Genomic DNA, 18,243 nt, shown 5'->3' with positions numbered 1-18,243 from the left:
ATACAAGTTCTAAGTGTACAGCTCGGGTTACTGCACAAACGAACAAAACAATATAGGATTTTCGAGTGTCTTTAGAACTCTTTACGTAAACTGGTCCGGCGAAATCAATTCCACAGACTGCAAATGGAGGCGATTCTTGGATTCTATCCTTTGGTAAGGGTGCTGTCATCTGGTCTGCTGGTTTAGCTAAATATTTTTGGCAAATTATACAACCTTTTAATGCTTTTTTGACTAACTGTCGTCCTTTAGGAATCCAGAAGCGTGATCTGACTTTAGCTAAAGTTGCAGCAATTCCTCCATGCATTATCTTCTCATGTTCTTTGCATACAATCAGAATCGTTAGTCGAGAATTTTTAGGTAAGATTATTGGATGTTTATTATCTAGTGAGAAGTCAGAAAATTCCAGTCTTCCTCTCAACCTCATAATTTCCTTTTCATCAATATAAGGAAGAAAATTATACAAAGGAGAATTTTTTCCAACTGAATTACCTTCTTTGAGGGATTTATATTCTTCGGCAAAAAACTTCTTTTGCTCTGATCTTATCCAGAAATTTTCTGCTTCTTGTAACTCTTCAGCTGTGAGAGTTCCTTGAATTTCGCTAGTTTTTCTTAATTTTTTAATGAAACGTGTTGTCCAAGCAGTGACTCTCAACACCCTCTCTAATTTGCTATATTTTGATATGTCGAAAAGATCATCTGCACTTTTTTCGATTGTACATTCAAGTTGATGTATATCACCGGATATCTTTCGGTATTCCAGCTTGTTTTCATCTATTGTTTCTTTAATATCTAATCTTGGCCAAAGTTCGTGAGGGAGTTGAAGCCATTGGGGACCTTGCGTCCAAATGGTCTCATTTATTAACTTGGAAATCTTCGTTCCCCGAGATACGAGATCTGCAGGGTTGTCGACACCTGGGCAATAATGCCAATCTTGAGGTGAACTCAATTTTTGTATTTCTTCGACACGATTCCTGACAAAGGGTTTGAAGGCTTCAGGTTGTTTCTGGATCCAAAAATAAGTAATTGTTGAGTAATTCAAAAATAGCACGGAATTCTCAATTTCAGTGCTTTCAGAATATTGTTGACTAACTTAGCTGATAACAATGCCCCCATTAATTCTAACCTCGGTAAAGTAAGGGATTTTAGTGGGGCTACCCTATTTTTAGAAGAGACAAAGGCGGTTTTGATTTCTTTATTTTCTTTCGTGAAACGTAAATATGCGACTGTACCATAGGCTTTGACACTTGCATCTGAAAAGCAATGTAGTTCGAGATTTTCGACATTAATGTTCGAGTGCATGAAAAGGTAACGAGAGATGGAGAATTCAGCCATTTGAGGCAGCTCTTCACACCACTTTCTCCATTCAGAGGACAAATCTTCAGGTAACGGTTCATCCCAATCTATTTGTGACAACCAAATCTTCTGTATTAAGCACTTTATTCTAACAGTGAAAGGTCCTAAAATTCCAATCGGATCGAATATCCGACCCAACACTTGTAGAAGAAATCGTTTTGTTTCTATTGGTTTAGATGTGAAAGACAATAAGTTCCGAACATCAAAATACAGTAAGTCCTTTGAATTATCCCATGCCATACCTAAGACTTTAAATGGGAAATTTTCTGTATTAAAATCTTCAGGATTTTCATCTGGAACGATACCCTTTTTTACCCACAATTCATGTAATTGTCTCGAGTTACTATGCCATTTGTGAAGCTGCATGCTTGCTTCCTTAAATATTTGGACCGATTCTAGATTCGTAGTTAATGCTTCATGGATCGTTGGTTGGCTTCCAATCACATCATCTACATATACGTTCTCATTCAAAAAGTTAACCGTTGTAGGATAAAGTTTATTATATTTTTTCAGATGATGTTTAATGGTAGCGGCTAATAGAAATGGACTACTATTTATTCCGAATAAAACTCTAGTGAACCTATATGTGTCAGGAGAAATGGTTTCATCATTAGGGAAATCGGAAAACAGAAACCTGGTTGCGTCTCGATCTTTTTCATGTATGAGAATCTGTAAAAAGGCTTGTTTTATATCTGCGGTGAAGGCTATTAGATTATACCGAAATCTTAACAATATTTCGAATATTTCAGGGTACAAATTTGGCCCAACATGTAGACAGTCATTTAAAGAAAAAGGGGCATGCGATGATGCATCATAAACAATACGTAATTTACTTGTAGCTCGATCCTTGCGTATAACTTCCCTATGTGGCAAGTAAAACACGACATCCTCTTCATTTGAAATTTCTGAAACTGGTTCGATAATATTTTGTTTTAACTGATCTCTTAATACATTCCTGTATTCGGAAAATAGATTAGGATCTTTTTTAAATCGTTTTCTAAGTCGATGAAATCTTTGTTCTGCGATTTCCCTATTATTATTTAGATTTGATGTGTCATGTTTCCAAGGCAATCTAACTTTATAGCGAGAATTTTCATATGTTATATTTGATTCGAAATATTCGACGACTTCATTTTCAGTTGAATCGAAGTTTTCCCTCTTATCAATAAGTCCTGAGTTTTCCAAGTCCCAAAATTTTGTTATTTGTTTGGAAATCAAATCTTCCCCTACAACTACATTGAAAGCTAAAGAGACATCATCATCACCTTTTCGTCCATGTAGGCACCAGCCGAAAATAGTTTCCACTGCAACAAGATTTTTGCTTAAGTATTTAACGTGTCTCATTACTATGTTGTAATAATAATCTGCACCAATTAGAATGGCAATGGGTTTTTTACAGTCGGGAAAATCTGCGAGCAGCAAATTTTTTAATTGTCTGTTTTGCTTAATTTCTTCTGATTTAGGAGGTGGAATATCTGTACCTGATATATGATCAGTTACTAATAATTCAACTTCTATTCTAGAATCGGGAGAACTTCTATGTTCTAAAGTTAATTTAACTACGTCATAATTTTTTTGGATGGGAGAAGTATTCCCAAAAGTGTAGACAGTCAATTTTTCTTTTCTTATGACTTCGAGTTTTAATCTGTCCGCTAACTCGCGAGCACAAAAACTTTTCATACTTCCACTATCCAAGAGAAGTCTGGCAAACACCTTTTCCTTAGCTGTTTTAACTTTTATCGTGCAAGTCTGTAAAAGAATTGTATTATTTGCATTATGTGAAACGGCCGAAACAATTTCTTCTTTCTGTTCCTTAGTTTGTGTATCATTTTTCGAAATTAATATACTATCCTTTTTACCACTTGGTGTATTTTTAACTATCGAACTGGATTTAAAACATATGGCTTCTGAATGTTTACCTTTGCAAATTTTACAAACTTTAGTTTGGCGTTGCCGGCACTGTGAGATTTTGTGTTTAGGGGCCAAACAAAGCAGACAAAGCGCTTGTTTTTTCAAAATATCTCTCTTCTCATTAACTGTAAGGCATAAACAGGACTCTGAGTCATGGTTTTGAAAACAAAAAATGCAGTTTCGATTTGATGACGCGGCTGCCATAAATTCATGTGTGGTGACAGTTTGTTTATGTTTCGGCGTCGGTGGATATCTGTTAATAACTTTCATTGCCGGGTTTGATTTGCGTGGAAAGGATAACGAATTAATCTTTTCACGCGATTCTATTTCTAATCGGAGAAAGTCTAGAAATTTGTTTAAATCATAGGTTGAAGTATTTTCGGTATTTGTACGATGAAATTCTAAAGTTATATCGTTCGGGACAATTTTCATCAAAATTGGAATAAACATGTTGGAATATGTTTCCGGTTTCACACCGAATGCTAAAAGGCTTCTGACTTGAACGTTAATTGTATCATAAAGTTTTCGCAATTTTGCCACTTCACTTGAACTTTGAACGGGATTTAAATTTAAGAGATTAGAAATGTGTGTATTTATAATAAGGTCACTTTGACCGAATCTATTTTTAAGAATGTCTATAGCAGAGTCATAATTAGCCTCTGAGATTGAGAGACCTTCTATGGCTGATGCTGCGTTTCCACATAAATAAGTTCTCAAATAATTAAATTTTTCTATCTTCGAAAGTGTAACATTGAATGAATTCCAAAAATTCATCCAATCGTTATAATCTCCGGAAAATTTGTGAATTAACAGTTTGGGCAATTTCACATTGCCTTCAATCTGTCTTTTGGTTTCAACTTCTGTAGATGAATTATTTAAATTCGTGTTGATATTTTGAATATTGTATTTCCTTAAATAGCGGTTGATTTTAGACTTCGCTATTATTATTTTATCGTTATATTCCATAGAAGTGTTAATATCTGAATCTAATTTTGATTCATCTTCAATCAAATTTTGTATTTTTTCATTTAAATCATGTAGTTCCGTTTCTTTACTATTTAACAATTCCAAACAATTTTCTAACTCTTCTTGTTTTTCTTCTTTTAAATACACATCTACATTTTTAATAATTTGAGTTACAGAAGCACGTATATGTGCTCGATTCTTAATTAGTGTCTTCTGTTCCATTTTAATAAATTATCAAAGGAGACTTACCGTGAGAAGTCTTCGCTTACAAAGCTAATCCAAAAGGCGAAAAACACAAATTTTCAAATTAATCAGATTCTTTTCTGGGGCCGATGCACCATTATGTAACGAAAGTTCTAGATCAAAGTCGAATCACTCATAATCCGAAAGACGAGATGCATGGCCTGGAGGGTTTTCCATAAATTTTAATTAAACGTAATATTTACATATATACAATGTAGGCTAAAATGCCTGAATCGAATATTTAATACCCAAAAGGCAAGAACTGAATAGTTCCAGTTAAAATCTCAATCGAATTCTATTGCGTAGTGCATCGAAATTCTACCTTCAAGAAGAAGAATATATTTTCAAGTCACGTGTTCAGAAGGGAAAGGTTAAGTAAGCCAATAGATGGACTCCTAACGCCATCTCTTGGCGATATCAAAGAATATTCCTTAACAAATGATAATAAAAATAATATAAAATTGGACTCAAAAATTTTGATTCCTGCAATTGTTACAAATCCTTGCCATAATATTTAGTAACATAATCATGCTAATTAACTGAACTGAAAATGCATTCGCTGGCTGTGTAAGATTCCTTGGGTGGCCTCGAGGTTCAGACCACTATCTTATGGAATTACCTTTTTTTGCTCACTGTGAAATATTGATTTTTAACAGAGTTTCAGTCTAAAGGATCAGGGACACTATAATGCTGTATTATCAGATCAGAAAACACATTCATTTTGTTAATCTGACAGAACGCAAACCTCACGGGAACCTAATCTGCAAGAGATGGTTAAATTTTCTTACAAAGCTGAAGTATCTGTCAACACTCAATCGAACGGCTAACATTGTAAATTACCTTAACTTAATGAAGCATTTCTGCTCTTAATAGCAACTAGCAACGTAACTCTAATCAGAAAACAAGCTTGATAAAAATAGAAATAAACGTTATTTAAAACATTCTTGTGGTTTATAACAGAATATATAATACAAATCTGAAACAATAGTTTCTTGCAATCAAAACTGTTTATTTCGTTACTAATTTTTGTTGTGTGATTCAGATCAAGCCAACGAAATGCATTATGTCAAGCAGTCAAATTTGCCCCTGTTCCTTAGCAAACAGGTACCTTGGAGAGCATATATGTAACAGTTTGACTATCCTCAGTTCCGCCGCCACATTTGAAGGACAGCACCCCAAGTAAATGTGTCCAAAAGCCTGCCATCCCTACTGCCCTACTGCCAAACTCTCGAGAGGATTTTCGGCTGCTCGCATATAAAGAGTTCCTCCTGCTGCAAAGACACTACTCATTTACAAATATCTGTGCCTGCACTGGAATTCTTATACAAGGCTCGATACTGCAGTCAGCGTCTCTTGCCATTGTCCCCTATGCGTGGCATAGAAATAGGTTGACCAAGATGAGTAGTTAAATTTTAAAAAAATATAAACAAAGTTTCTTTAAGTAAAACATCTGGTAAGTTTACACTACAGTTATACTCTAACACAGCTTACCAATATCACAATCACCCTCTCATTTTGGCCCTCAAATCTAGATCTACATTCCAGTTAAACTTTAAAGTAGATTACCAGTATCACAAAAACTATCAAAAACTCTGATATGCACCAAGAGAATTTCTCTATAAAATTTCTTCGGTGTAAACTTTCAAAATTATTTCTCGATAAAACTGCTCTCTCGTCTTCTACATTATTTTGACCATCTCTTGGTCAAAACAATGTAGAAGACCAAGAGATTTTGATCATCTCTTGGTCAAAATAGTTTAAAGTTTTTATATATATATATATATATATATATATATATATATATATAAAAACTTTATATATATATATAAAAACTTTATATATTTATTTATATATATATATATATATATATATATGAGACGAAGCTAGAACATTAACTAACGAATCGCAGTTAGAAAAACGCTGTTTCATCGATAGAAACGAGACTGATAATCTACCTACTCATTTATTAAATTACTCTTAATTTTGCATTCGATTTCCTCAGCTTATGCAAATGTTTAGAAAACTGTGATTAACTAAAATATTTCTATCTGACATTGTTTCTCAAACCTTTCTTTTAAAGCCTTTTTCAGCTAAATTTTGTTTGAAATGAAATGGATGAAACAGTGATTGAAATAATTGCTTAAATTCGTGCTGCAATAACTTCCTATCCAAGTAATCATCTTGAGAACATTCACAGTAACCGGAAGTTTATTTCGAATCTTGTAATATATTTGTTTTCAACAGATTCCATATCAAACAAACTGGGTTCATGATTAATAAAATTTCAAAGCATATTTATTTCAGCAACCAGGCACTTTGCTACTCAAGCGTTTGAGGGCATGGCCGAACCTTTGTCTCGTTACCGAGACATTGTCGAATAAACCCCAAAAAGGACAATCTTTGGATAAAAATAATGTTCATGGTTGTTCAAAAATATCGCAGCACTTAAACACAACAAGAAGATCACTCACACAAATGCAAAAAGCAGGGTTTGCAACTCATATAAAATACGCAGACAGCCCTTTCCTCGACATGGTTACCCGAAGTAACTAAATCTGGGGAGATATATAGCGAAATGCGACATGAATCGTCGATAGAAAGAAATCTCAAAGCAAAGAGGATTTTCTGACTGCCATAGCGGGCAAAACACACACAAAAAAAAAATCTTCCCGTGCCGCTACTTGCCCTCTAATTACTTTAACTAACGAAACTTTCCGGGGGAGCTTTAGGAAGGCGGTTATAAGGTTATAATTCAGCTTCTAAAAGCATAAATAATATCTTTTTTAAAAAATTTTAAAATCTTCCCCACGCTATAAATCAAACTTCAGAATTACGTTTTGAATAGCTTTTGCAGAGATCAGCAAACTTAAGAAACAAACTAAGCACATATCACACGAGTAAAAAAAATCACACCTTATTCAAAGCCACCGCTTTTGCCTAAAAGAGGCTAAGCAGTTTTATTTAATAATATACGGAATACTGATTTCTTTGTTTGTATGTGTCTGCAATTTTAAAACATATATACCGCAAGAGTATACGAAAAAACTAGTAAGTAATATCAAACTTCAGGCTATAAGACTATGACGGTGAAAACAGCTTCATGGCAAAGCACTGACGTAGTCTGCACGGATCTCAGTACCTTAGATTTTTTCTTCTGGGACCATCAGAAATCGTTCGTAGGAGGATCGGACGGCACTGATCGTCGTTGCTTCAGCTGATATCGCCAGCACACAGGGCGGGCTTGAATGCGTCAGGAATCCTTCGTCCGTCGATATCGGCTATGCGGCCGCAACTTCAAATAATTTCTATAAATATGTCTCGTCATCTTCTCCATTTTACATTAAACTGTTATGCATTGTAAACCTGCTTTTACGTCAAATAAATATTTTTCTACTTATTATTGGTCCCTTTTGTTCCGTTCGGCATCAAACACTTCATAAATATTTGTACGATTTTCTCGTACTATACTTGGTTTGTGACCCCTTCTTCTATTGCAGTTTTTCTTTTTCTAGATACCTACTATCACTCTTCTCACTTTCTTGGTCGAATTCGGAAACGCCCTGTATTTGACATATAGGGTATATCATTCAGAAAAACTTTCTGAATGAAATAAATTTCTAAATGCTACTATATGTTTAAAATTAATCAGAACATGCGAATGACTGATAATGATTTTCTCTTAAATTCTATAGTTTTTAGGCAAATTTCTGTACTGAAATTAATACAATGTTTATTACATAGATTTGGAGATCCTATATATTAAATTTCCAGACAAAATGAAATAAACTGCATTTCACTAACTGAGCATGTTCTAGAAATAGAGGAATAAAAATTACTCTTTTTTAAACATTTTTTCCGAAGAAAGGGAAAAGGTATATGAACGATAATCCATACATTTTCTTGATAATATTATAAAATTACTCGAAATGCTAAAAATTATATTAGAAATTGAAATTTCTTGTAGATATTCGCATTATACACATTTAATTTTATGTGCTACCTTTCTTTCCAAAAATTTTTCTGTTAATATTCACATGAAAAAGAAATATATATCATAACATAACGTCCAGAATTTCATGACAATATAACGAATTTTAATGTATGGCTAATTTCCTCAGTGATGGTATCATGGGTAAAACAATTTTATGACCCCATACATGTCTTAGTAGAGCGCTAATATTTCAATACCCTAAAAAGCCATAATTTTCGTTTGCGGTTTTTTGATAATTGAATTTAATTTTGAAAATTGAAATTTTTGTTCAGCCACAGTACGGTCTCAAAGTTTGGTCAAATTGCACAATATTTTAATGACGTCACAAGTGCGCGCGCACGTGTTAGGTTAAACAACGTTCAGTTCTATGTACAGCTCGACAGTGAGCGGTTGGAGGAGTAATGTACTAATTATTTTTTGGTGTAAAAATAAATCTTTACCAATATATCTAAATAGAATTTATTTTATTTTGAAATATTTATATATATTAGAACTGAAGACTTTCTTTTCCATAATAATTTGCATTTTGGAATTGGTTCAAAGCTCAAAAAATACAACTGATGCAGATTCCGATGACGAAAATGAAATGAATAATTTAGCTCTTATTCGAGCATCATCAGAAATGAGGAGCATCATGAAAAGTAGGCGCAGTTATTTAGACGCGCATTCCAATGGTGAAAAGAATAACTGTTTTGCTCTTCAAAAAATTCGAAAATTTTTTATTAACTTCTTGCAGAGGATTTTTGTTTCATCGAATTTTATTAAATACACACACACATGCATATCTATGTAACAAAAATTTACTCTAATAAATTTAATTTTGCTAAATATATATTTTCTGCAATATCCTTTAACACGAAAACGTATTTCAGTCCCTTCAGTTTCGTGTTAAACGATTTTCACTGTAATGAGAAATATCATTTTAATTCCCATGATACATGTTGCTTTATGCGCAATGTTTAAAGTTATTTAAACTTAAATTTATTAAATTTACGCGTATAATGAATTTCAAAGTCCTCTACTGTAGATTTCTTCGAAGCACATCGTGATAAATGTAAGTCCTTGAACTTTTTAAGTATCTGAAAACATTCATTCGTATCCAGCTGCAATAATGTGTTCAAAAATCAGTGCAAAGAGGTTTTTTTCCGTTTACAGCATTTTTGATAATTGTACGTAAATTTAACTAACACTTATATTTTGAGGTATTTCATCCTTCTTTGCTCATGTCACAACTTTCGAATGCATCAGAAAGTTATACAAATTTAATATCCGTGAGGCAGACCTTAAAAGAAGGAATTTAGTTCGTCTCCCCATACCTCAGTAAAATATTGATTCTGCTAAATCTATTTGAGGACTAAAATTAGATAACGCCTGTGCTACTGGTAAAGTGCGTAAGAGTTTAATTATATTAAGACTTATCAGATGTTTATCTTTGAATTAAACTTTGTGTTTATGATTTTTTTTTTTTTTTTTTTTTTTTTTTTTTGTAGTTACAAGAGAAAAACAGACTCCTCTTTGTCATCCTATTTGAATGCCACCCCACGGGATAGTGGTAAGTGACGATGACTGCCGTAGCGAAGGGCATGGGTACAAATTCCGGTGTAGGCACAGATGTTTTGGTATTTACGTACTAACGTCACCGCAGCTGCAGATTTAGCGGTTTTTAAGTGCCGCCAATCTACACCTAAAATGCTTTCGACAAATCATAAATTAAAACACTTTCTCCGATAAATCAAGTTGCTTTTCACAAAATTTAATCGACCTCAACTCCTCGCATGAGCTGTATATGAACAAAATGGATTCTGCTTCCTTGAAACTAGTTGTCATTTCTAAGTTCCACTTGCTGATCACACTGTCTTAAAGTACAACTCCAAAACGTACGTGCACCAAAATAAAGTTTCATATCATGCGAATTGGTACATTTTCGTTTTCTTGGTAAAACACTTCGCTTTTGAAAAAAATAAAATTGCATCCTCTTCTGTGTTTGGCAAATTCCAAAGACGCATTTTCCTAGCACTAACTTTCTCGCTATTTAAGGTTAATAAAATGAATGTGATTACCAAGCTGAATATACGGCATAGTAGAGTCCAGGATCTATTAGACGGAATCTCTGTTAAGAATTAGCGTTTCATAATGCGAAAGAAAAAGACTAAGCCTCTAAGCCAGCGATCTGAAACTAGGGGCCGTCGAAGAAAACTTATGCTGCCAACGAATATTTCCCATTCAATAAATTAGCAATAATCTGACATTAATTAATTTGTCGAAATTTTAATCGTTTTAAATACAGTTTTACATTATTTTGATTAGTATTAAAATGAACATGAGTAACGTATCTCAAAATCTATAAACTGTGATAGAAATCTTATCTAAAGATTTGAGGATACCAATGCGATGAATTAAATGATTTGAGATTGCAATCGTTGTTAGAATATTTTATTTTCATAATTATGTTTTACACTTATTACAGCTTGTATAATGACGAGTGAAGTCTATGGGAACTTCGGTCATTAAATCTGTGCGAATATTAATTACACACATGTTAATTAAAATGAAATAAATTAATAAAAGTCTTGTAACAAAATGCGGGTTAATATTTTTACTATGAGAATGAATATCTCGTACCTAGATGAGTAGTATAAATTATGTCAAACTTCTAGAGATTAATATAAACATATTAAAATTAAAATTTGGTCGGGCAGTAAACCTCATAAATTCTTCGCTTCGGTTTCTAAACAAATGCATGATATTTTCGTTCATTGCTATCTATGAATATTAGCATTTATCTCTGATAAAGTTTTAAGAAAATCCGTCATAAAGCATTCCTAAATTCGAAATAAATGCATGCAGATTGGGCTGTCAAACACTTAGGAAATTCAATTCTTCAAATTTAAAAAAATTTCAAGTTTCGACATGAAATAGCTCTGGCATTGAAATAGTTTCAATTCCATGATTCGGTGGATTTTAAAAAATATAGTATTTACAGTTTGAAATCAAACTTATTGAGAAAACATTTAAACTACTATGCTACTTTCTAGTGTTTTCGTACACATTTGCACTATATACGTTTAAAAATCACAAAGCGAAGCAAAAATCGAATTATTTTATTGTTTTTAAAAATGAAACTGTGTTGCCTATTTTAGTCAGAGCTGTTGCTTTGTATGAATTGTAATTCCCTTAATTATGTTTTCTTTTAATTAAATTGTTGCTTCAATTTGTTTTTCACCTCAAAAGCTTTCCTGAACTTAATTGAAATAATTTGATTTAGTACATTTGTGACGATGATTTAACCCTTGATATAAAACTGACGAAATGTTACCGAAATTCCAAAATTCTCATCTAGGAATACGTTCAAAAGAACATACGTAAATAAACATTCTTCAAGTAAAACAAAATGCTCAGTTTGAAAATTTCTAACCTTTTCAAAAAAATAATGTTTATTTTGGTTTCAAAAAGTTGAATTCTGTTTTATTTCTAAAGCTCCACAGGAAATTTTTAACAATTAAAGTATTTAATTAGCAGCAGAGACTTTCTCTTAAACTTGTTTTTAAATCTTAAAACATGTGTAAAACTAATGTGTTAATATTAATTTAGAAGTAAAACAACAAAAGTCAGCGTTATATTTTCAAATTTTAACAGGACTAGTTTCGATGATTTTACTGAACTATTAACCTCAGCTGCAAGAGCGCAAATGAACGAGATAAGATAAGAAAGCCTGGACAAAAATAAGCAAGTAGCGCCATCTGTTGATAAAACCAGAACTAAAACATACATTTTTTAAAGGCAGAAGGCAAAGATGAATTGGAATTAGGATCGTTAATTAGGACAGAAAGATTTTTTGAATGTGAAATGTCTCTAGAATGTCCAGTTCATCAATGGAACATATTGTTTGAATAATTTGGCAGCTGAAAAATTGAAAGTGTGATTTTTGGAAATTAATCAACAAAAAAAATTAATCACCAAAAAAAAAAAAAAAAAAAAAAAATCATCAGACACACTTTAAAGCATATTTCTGAATTACCTTCTGGAAAGCTTTCGCGATGAAAACCAAACTGAAGGAACAAATTAAGCACAATAACAATCAGTACATATGACACAAATATATTTATTCAAAAGCCACCGCTCTGCCTAAAATATGCAAAGCATAAAAATGGGAGTTAATATAAGCAGCGTCATTTTTCGACTGACTGACTGATAACTTATAGCCAGAATACCACTGAGATCAGTAGTTTATCTGGATCAATCAAATTTATGCCGGATGGGCACAATAACATAGAACTATCTTCACATAATGTCCGCAGTAAGGAGGAGAAAGACGGATAAAGAATAGGAAGACCAGCAACGCAAGAGCTCACTAGCAAGTAACCGGCCCGGTAAGGGCGTGACTAAGTGGGAGTCATAAAATGAGTGTAGAATGTGAAGTACAATAAATGAGTAAGATACAAAATTAAGAATGCTAATAAACACATTGGGTACATTATTTACAGGTGGGCACTAGGTGGGAAAGTTCGGGTCCCTGATAAGGTGGGGCGCAGTTTGGCGTCCTCATTCAATATTTCGTAGGTAAAGATATCAAAATTTCTCATATGGTCACAGTTCAGAGCTTTCGTGAAGAATTTCCTGTTGATCTTATTCAGGTGCTCTTCTAGAGTGTCCAGTTTTAAGTCACAGTGCAGTGTAGCATTGCTCACAAAAAAGTGAGCATGGCTGATAAGCCTTAAGACTTTGTTTTGCATGGTGGTGTGGTGGTGTATTTAATTATGGCAAAGCACACGAGGGCTATCTTCCTAAGGGGAGGGATGCCTTTCGTGGAGGACTTTCTAAGGGAAACTGGCTCGTATGCACGTTACACATGGGGAAAACCACGAAAACACCCATGCAGCCAGCCCGTTCGCGGGATTCGAACCTCGGACCGAACTACCACTGTTCAGCGACTTTACCGCTCGGCCGCTGGTGGGCCCCTTTGTTTTGCATGATTTGAAGTCTTTTTATATCCTCCTTGGTAGCCGTGCACCAAGCCGGCGAAAAATGTGGAACGCTTCACGATTTTGCGTGTCATTCTTGAGCAGAGGCCATGTTAATCTTTTCTGTATCGTTCCAATTTTAGTATATGTACTGCCGAAGCTTGCTTGTTATTTCTAAATAAACATATGAAAATATGAGGAAACTAGTGAGTAAGAAATTGATTATAATTTGTGTCATAATAATTATAATCTCAAACTCTGAATATAATTTTAAATGTCAACGGTATCATCGAATGGAAACCTGTTTCCTTATCAGACACATTTCATTAAAAAACTTGAAATATTTTTAAAATTTTTCAGAACACAGTTTGCGAAATATTTGACAGCGCAACTTGTATAAGCTGCATTCATTACAGTTTAAAAGTTAGTAAAGAGTTATCAAAGACTTTTTAAAAATTTTTCAGAGATAAATGCTGATACTGATTCATGATGAATGAGAATATCATGCAATGTTTTGGTAAGAGAGACGACGTATTTGTAAGATTTTCTGCAAAAACAATCCACTAACGTTGAAGCTCATTTGTTAACTAGAAGTCCTATTTGTTGACTTTTAAGTTTCGAGTTAATTCACTATTTTAGTACTATTCTTTACAAATCTGACACAACTGACGTGACTCAAATAGGTATGGAAAATTGGCTGACACTGCGTAAAAATTGTTCCGCATTTTCTTACACAGTTTTTTTTTCCTTAAATTTTATTTTTATTAAGCATGTAATAGTAATAATAATAATAATAAAACATAGCTTGCCTTAAAGAACTAAAACTTTTTTTTTTTCCAAAACCATCATCTTGATCAATGTCGTCATTCCTGGATCGTCGCTTCGTACGGGCTCTAAATTCTGCGACGCCCTTTACCGCTATATTGCTCTCATGTTCCTTGAGTTCTTAAATGTGATGTAATATAAACGTCCTAGAAAGAAAGAAATATAATTAAGACACAATAACACGCCGAATAAATACTAATTCAGAAGTAAAACAACAAAAATCAGCGTTATATTTACAAAATTTTTCACAGGACTAGTTTCGATGGTTTTACCGAACCACCATCCTCAGCTGCAAAACCGCAAATGAACAAGATAGGAAAATAATGATTAGATAAGATAAGAAAGCCTGGACAAGAATAAGCATGTGGCGCCATCTGTTGATGAAACCAGAACTAAAACATAATTTCTTTAAAGGCCGAAGGCAAATTTGGATTGGAATTAGGATCGTTAACTAGAACAGAAATATTTTTATGAATGTGAAATGCCTCTAGAAACTCCAGTTCTCCAATGGAAGATGTTTTTTGAATAATTTTGGCAACAGAAAAATTGAAAGTGTGATTTTCGGCCCAACAATGTTGAGCAACAGAAGACTTCTGTGTTTCGTTTTTTCTAACATATGCCTCATGTTCCTTGACACGAAATTTCGGCCTTTAAAGAAATTATGTTTTAGTTCTGGTTTCACCAACAGATGGCACCACTTGCTTATTCTTGTCCAGGCTTTCTTATCTTATCTAATCATTATTTCCTATCTTGTTCATTTGCGGTTTTGCAGCTGAGAATGGTGGTTCGGTAAAACCATCGAAACTAGTCCTGTGAAAAATTTTGTAAATATAACGCTGATTTTTGTTGTTTGACTTCTGAATTAGAAAGAAATATGTTAAAGTAAATGTTGAGATCCAAATTTGAATGCGGCTGAAAATGGAATCCCCAAATGGAATCCCCTAACTACAAAATTTGCTTCACTTGAAGAACGAGCGTTTTCGCATATTCCTAAAAATGCATTCCTAGATAAAGATTTCAGAATTTCTTTAAAATTCCATTAATTTACATTAGTTGCTGAATCATCGTCAATCACCCTCAAATTCCTGAATTACGTTCCTAAAAGCTTTCGCGGTGAACAAGCGGAAGAAACACTACGCATACCGAGCACACAACAGATAAATAGAACTAATTTCTTTTTTTTTTTTTTTTTTTTTTTTTTCCGTAGCCACCACTCTGCCTAAAAATGACAGAGTGTTTTCAGTACGTTCCTATAAATTTCAGAGTTCCTTTAAACTTTACATACCGCAGCAGTATGCGAAAAAAGTAGTAGGTGACAAATTACTTAAAATAATAGAGTAGATTTTCTTCATAATGCATGTAATTTCAATTTCTGTAACGAACGCTAGCAAACAGCCTCATGTACTGCAGCGCAACCTTATCGGACGCTATTCAAACATCTACGCTCGAACTATTTAGTTTGAGTTTCGGCAGTGGACTATGAATATGAACTTTTTGTTTTCGTTTGAGTAATATTTCTTTGTGTTACTTCTTGTTACTTTTGTCATGTAACTTTCTTTATGTAGTGTTTGTGTTTAATTAAACTCCTTTTGTTAAACGTTAAAGTTTGTCTGGTTTAAATTTTACCAGTTTCGTTTAAGAACTTTACAGCTAGCCGTGGTCACAACGCTACATAAAAGAAAATAACTGCTCAACGGTGGGCTTCGAAAATTTAAAATTATTTTAAAATAAAAGTCGTACTCTTTACCGAAACTCGAGCTCAATTTTTCCTTCTAGTTTTTTCTGGTGATATGAAAATTTCGAATATACATTTCGAATTATGAAGAATTAATCCAAAGTCCTTGGTTTTAGCGTGAAGCAGTTACACAGTAGGTAGGAGATTTATTTTGTGTAAAATTTCATTCATTGTGATGGTTTAACATAGAGTGAAAGTCTGTTTTATTTTATAAATATTTAAGTATTAACGAAATAATACTTAACTGAGATTGTATTTTGATCATTCGGAAGTTAGAAGGTGTTATATTATTACAACCCATGATATTTCAGTTATGAGAAAATAAATATGTATCTTTAATTATATGGTACATCCGTATTTTTTTAAAGAAAAAGAGCAAAAGTAGTTCTTTGTTTAATATTATTAAAATGTGTAGAAATGATTTTATATTTGCATTAATATTGTTTATAAGTTTTAAAGCTTGATTCTATCTTATTAAATGGTTATAATATAACTGAAAACAAAACTTGCTTTTGAAATATGTGTTACGTATTTTATTCCATCTGAGAGATTGTTGCCAAATAAAGATTTGTCTTTGAACAAAAGATAACACTCGTAAATAACTCTTATTTAGAATTTGTGTCGTATTAATATGCTTTCACGTTCATTATTTTAAGAGTGAAAGATTAATGATGTTGGCAGATCAATAAAACTAGTTTGGTAAATAAAAAATATTATTTTTACCTATCTATATCTGTCCTTAGTGAGTATCATAAAAGTGAAAAATAAATCCAAATGTTGGAACAAACCTGTGCACTTGAAGTTCTGAATCACATCCAGTGTGGCAATATGTAACAGTAACTTGGGTAAAATAGCGATTTAAAATATCAGAAAAATAACTTTCGCATCGTAAAAGCAAATTATAACATCTGTAGTATAAAAACTTTCTGTAGTAACGTTCTCCTCGTAGGTGCTACGGCTGTAGCGTCCTCCGTCCTCCGTGTCTTGAAGGTAACGGAATAGCGTAGGGGTAGTTGTTGAGGCATACAACAGAAGTGGGCGGACCATGGTTGCACAGACCAGTTGTCGAAATTTTTAACACATTATACACACCAAAGTGCTGCCCAGAGGGCGCAAGATCCATATTGATTTGCCAGCACTAATTAAGGAAATATAATAAGGAATAAATAATGAAAAGTAGAAAAAAACTATATACATTATGCATATCGATCACCAAAACTCATTTTGGTGTATTGTTCTTGCTAATTATATAACGTAAGTTAACGTTACGCTAACCAGTTGATTTTATCTTAAAGAGGTGGATATTAAAGAATTAAAAATATTTTGATATATTTTTGTATTGTGTTTATATTTAGATTCATTTTTACCCATCCAAAGGGAGATGAAGCCCTTTTCATGAGAGTGTAAGGAAAACATAATTTCTGGGCTTTAAAATAATAGGTCCAAGAAAAATACATGTTTTGAAAGTACTTTTTTTATTGAAAAATATTTTCTCCATAGTATTCACGTATTTTCGTTCTAATAATAATAATCTCTGGTTATATATAAGTATTACATTTATGTTTTGTATCGCAAGAAGCCCCCCGAAAAAAGAATTATTTATTTGAATATGTATGGCAGCGGTAGTTTAGCGTTGGTTCGTTTTCCATTTTTCCGCTTACACTTTTATCCAAAAAATCAGCAAAAATCAGAGATATTAATTAAAAATTCTTTAAACGCTCATTTTCGCCCTCATTTTTCGGAATGGCAACAGGGATACAATAGCAACAATGGCCTCGTGCCATTATTGCTGATGTAATGAGAGAGAATTATCGATTTTATGCGATTTTATCAAAGAAAAATGAATAAAACAAAAATAAAAAAATAAAATTTAAAAACTCATTCAAATTTTGCGAACCTCGTTTCGAGGTGCACTGGCTCTTGTCTAGATGCACCTATGTAGCAAATTCGTAGCCCTGGGTCTATTATTAGCTTACACTCAGCCCGAACGAAAGAAAGACACATAGAATCTTCCCTCTATTATGAGTAGAGTTATATATCAGAATACCTTTCATTGTTACACATTCAAAGAATCCTTTTAATAGCGTTCGAAACAATGAATTAACCAATAATTGTCTTAGGCTTTTGTTGAATTACAAGAAAGTTAATGTATACATTTTTAACACTACTTATAAACTATAATCAGTAGAGATACCAAATCTAGTGGTGCTAAAAACTTACGTGTGAAGCTTATTTGCTTAAACTTGCTAGTTTTAATG

General features: G+C 33.0%; 1 non-coding gene across 1 annotated transcript; it reads right to left on the bottom strand.

Moving 5' to 3' along the window:
- Window positions 1-13,485: 13,485 nt before the first annotated feature.
- Window positions 13,486-13,590, bottom strand: LOC118206043 (U6 spliceosomal RNA). Its single transcript, XR_004761113.2, has one exon. It is a non-coding gene; the product is annotated as a U6 spliceosomal RNA (small nuclear RNA).
- Window positions 13,591-18,243: the final 4,653 nt, after the last annotated feature.

Source organism: Stegodyphus dumicola, chromosome 11, assembly GCF_044657685.1.
Source record: "Stegodyphus dumicola isolate Sdum_Otavi_A_Nest chromosome 11, ASM4465768v1".
NCBI classification, from domain to species: Eukaryota; Metazoa; Arthropoda; class Arachnida; order Araneae; family Eresidae; genus Stegodyphus; species Stegodyphus dumicola.
The sequence above is the reverse complement of the archived record's forward strand: the minus strand, read 5'-3'. Positions and strand labels throughout refer to the sequence as shown.